Raw genomic sequence first — 4,579 nt, 5'->3', positions numbered from 1 at the left:
GGGGCCGGGGGAGACGGCGGCGAGGCGGGCTTGGGGGAGACGGTCGCGAGGCGGGGTCAGGGGAGACGGCGGCGAGACGGCGGCGAGGCGGAGGCAACGAGGGGGAGAAGAGAGAGTGGTGACTTGGGGGAGGAAGAGGAGGGAATCAGGCCGCGCGGGGGGTTAGGTGAGAATAGATTTAACAGTAGCGTGGGAGGGGAAAACGCGCTGCTACTAAAATCGGTAGTAGTAGCGCCGTTTCTAGCAGGGCGCTACTACTATACCTAGCCCGTCGGGAACGGTGTGGCAAATATAGTAGTAGCGCGTTCAATTCCTGTCGCGCTACTGCTAAGGGGGTAACAGTAGCGCGGTTTTGGCAGACGCGCTACTACTAATTAGCAGTAGCGCCTCATTTTAACACGCGCTACTGGTAAGATTCTGTGTATAAGGTTTTCCCTAGTAGTGATAGTTGGTATGAGTAAATACAGTAATGCAAGAGCAAGGGAGTATGAACCATAGCTACAGAACCTGAACTGAGAACAAATCTTCTTCTCCTTTAAGCATTGAGTTGGGATTCGGAGTGGTGGTCCTCGTGCTTTGGGCACTACAGTTCCCTTACTAACTGCTCGTGTTCGGGTGCTTTGTGGTGGAGATGGTGTTGTGTCAACTGGAACTGGGTTACTATCTGCCGGGGTTGGGGTTAGAAGGGGTGTAGTTGGTTCTCTGTCCAACTGGGTAGGGGTACAATCTGCGAGAGTCTGGGTTATGTGTGGTGGATATGGTCCTTGGGCAAGTACAATCGTGGTTCTATCTGCATCAACTGGTAGCATCTTTTCTGAAGACCGTGTTTTTACCCCCTTCGATACTGCCATCACCCTCTCCAATTCAAATTCCTGATAAACAAGAAAAATAATTGAAAGTACAGACATTGTATGATGGCTAACTAAACAGGATAGCATGACACAATTTCACATTATGATGGCTAACTAAAAAAGGTGGAAAGACATAGTTCAAAATATGATGACTATGTAAACAGGATGACATGATATAACTATATAATGTGTTTATTAAATAGGTAGGCATGCCATAATTCACATACATTCATCGATAGAACGCCATAATTCAAAATATGATGACTGTAAACACTAGACAGGATGAGATGATATAACTATATAATGTCTTTATTAAATGGGTTTCCATGCCATAATTCATATACATGATGTGTATGTAGTATGTAACCATGATGGCATGATAAAATTCAAATATATGATTGATATAGTAAGCAAGTAAGCAGATGGCAATCTATATATGATGTAAAAACTAAGCAATGCAAGACAACATGCATGACATGGGTAATATAACCCTGTCAAGTTTGAGCATAAACCTCAGGGGGGAAATAGGACTGGTCATCATTCTCTGAATCCTCCTCTGAGGAGCTCTCTGTAACCAGCAAGACGTCTGCTTCAATAGGTAGCATTGTCTCCTCTGAATATCTTGTTTTCACTCTAGATACTTCCATCACCGCTTCAAATGGCGGATGCAAAGGAAGAGTAGTTGAATATACAAACGTCGTCAACAAATGGAATGCGTAATACAAAAAAATGATAGCATGATATAATTCACATACATGATGATTGGCTAAACAGCATGGCATTGCATAATTCACATATATAATGCCTTTGCAACAAGATAGCATTGCATAATTCACATATATAATGTATTGCAACAAGATGGCAATGCATTCACATATATGGTAATTAGACACTGAACATGTGGCATTCACATAAAGCATGTCTAAACTAATCAAATGACATAGCAATGCAAGACACCATACGCACGATATGAGCAACATAACCCTGCCAAGTTAGAGCATACACCTCGGGGGGGGGGGGGGTAGGACTGGTCATCTGTCTCTGAATCCTCCTCCTAGGAGCTATCCGTAACCAGTGAGATATGTGCTTCGTCAGATAGCATAGTCTACTCTGAAGATCTTGGTTTCACTCCAGAATTTTCCATCACCGTGTCAAATGGCTGATGCACACGAAATACAGTTGAATGTACTAACATTGTTGACAAATGTAATACGTAACAAAAAAAGGATGGCCTGATATAATTTACATATAAGATGACTGGCTAAGTAGGATGGCATTGCGAAATTCACATATATGATGCCTGGCTAAACAAGATGGCATTGCATAATTCACATAAACGATGAATAAACTAAACAGATGGCATTCACACAAAGGATGTCTAAACTAAGCAGATGACATATTTGATGTATAAAGTAAGCAATGCAAGGCACCATATGCATGATATAACAAACATCAAGATTCCAAGTTAGAGCAAAGACCTCAGGGGGTAAATAGGAGTGGTCTTCTCCTTCTGAATCCCCCTCAGAACAGATATCTTCCTCTGAATTTCAATCCGAAATGGGTGGAGGGGGGCTGCCTTTGCGCCTACCATGGAGAGACGTCTGCATGAAATTTTATTGCAACGGAAGGCTCATCTCTTTTTCTCTACATGTCCAGTTCCATTGTTTACAATAACTATCATGCATAGGAATAAAACATAGTGAGATTATGTAAGGAGTGCATGCAGAAATCCAGAGTGATGGTAGCAACCCGTGGATAGACCCAAAACCAATAATAGCAGCCAGATAATGGCTTCAGTTAAAAATACAGATAATGGCTTCTTTACTGTTTGTTTCCCACCCAACATGAAACTCATAGTAGACAACGGAGATTAACCAGATAGTAGATAGATACTATTGATTACGGCCCCGATATGTACCCCACAACAATTTAAAAACTCAAGTTTGACCATTAGTTTGGAGCTGAATCAGAGTCTAATCGGTGAACAGGACGATAAAGTAGAATGTAATATTAAGTGAAGCATAGTAAGCAGACACGAAAGAGTGCGACCTCTCTTGCGGACCCGTGTAGACCTCGAGATCATCTACTCGGTTGATGATGGTAATGTAGTTTTCATGGCTGCCGGCGGCAGGGAAGAAGTTCTAAGGCGGCAAAAGACAGTCTAGATGCTGGATCCCCTGCTGTACTGGACCCTTCTGTCGTTGGAGCAGCTGAGCTGGGGTGGACGACGGCGCAGCAGGAGCGGGACAAACCACGCAAGGTTTTCTTTGACAACTATCTGTAAGAGATGTAATTATGTAAGGACTCGTTTGAATTGGAGGATTCCAACAATGCAGGGAGAGGAAATAGACAGGAATAGGATAGGAATGCACGCGCAAAATGGAGAATTTCAAAACACAGGATTTCTGCAAATCTGGGTGTTTGATTCACAAGAACTGGAAGATCACATGATGCAAAGAAGCATGGTGAGATTAAGTCAAACCACGAGAAAATGTACAGTTATAATGCAATTATGCTACTATCTCTTAGTCTTGTGCTTCATGAATAGGAATTTGAAAAGCAGGACAATTGAAAATTATAATTCCTATGTTTTTTCTTTCAAGGAGACACTGAAGGAACAAATCCTACAATTTTCCATTGCTCCATTCCTTTGAACCAACTTCATGAATAGTAGTACCATAGTAAACTTTCCAATTCCTATGTTTTTCATTCACTTTTCCTTTCTAGCACTGGCGATTCTAGTAGGCAGGCTTGAGCAAGGAAAAGCCTACACTAAAAAAATGTTTTTGTGCTACTTCTATTACTTTGGACCCATGCCACTACCCTACTATCTCAACTCCCAGGGCCATCGACAAATGCACAACTCAAACGCGCAGAGATAAATAATGATGGAGTTCAAGAGAGTCCATCACGGATAGCTAAGTTGCTTGGTACCTCACTGCTTGCCATATAGTAGGAAAAAATAATTGTATTTCCCGTTACTACGTGTGCTCGGTGGACAATATATGTAACATGTAGAGTAAAAAAGAGATGCAACAAGTGTACAACATCTTTGGCGAAGCCATGTCAATCTCAGCATGATTGGTTTGGCCGGTGAGGATGCTCCGACTGATTTGGCTATCGGAGGAGCGGAAGAAGATCTTAGGCGTCTGGAGATGGAGCCCGAAGTAATGTTCCGCTGTGATGGAGGGTTTCGTTCTTGGAGCAGCTCCGGTGAGTTGTACGACGCCGAGGCTGAAGCAGGACAAGACAAACAATGTTAACCTGAGTGGAATTCTAATAGCATCTCCAATAGATTACGTAAAATACATAACCACAAAGTGCTAGATGTAAAATACATCAGCCGCTCATCTGTGAACTTAACTACCGAAACTGAATTTAACTGTCGAAACTGAATTTTGCTATCGAAACTGAATTTTATTGTTGAAACTGAACGCACTTGAGGTGAGGCTACACGTCAGTCGACTGACTTTATCATCTCCGGTCAGTCGATTTTGCAGCCGTTGGATACGAAATCAAGGGCCTGTAGTTCATCTTCAACCTCCACCCCCCTTAGCCGCCAGCCCCCACCGACCAAACAGCCGGCCCAGCCGCCTATGGCCGGCGGTGCACCGCACTGCCTGCCCCGAAAACACTCCCCACCGCCGGTCCGCCGCCGCCCCGACCATCCCTCTAGGGCCCCCCATGTCGAGATTTTTCTCCGGCAATCCCCACGCCACCGCCCCACC

The sequence above is a fragment of the Triticum dicoccoides genome, chromosome 4A (assembly GCF_002162155.2).
Source record: "Triticum dicoccoides isolate Atlit2015 ecotype Zavitan chromosome 4A, WEW_v2.0, whole genome shotgun sequence".
Classification (NCBI taxonomy): Eukaryota; Viridiplantae; Streptophyta; class Magnoliopsida; order Poales; family Poaceae; genus Triticum; species Triticum dicoccoides.
Note: the sequence above shows the minus strand (reverse complement) of the source record.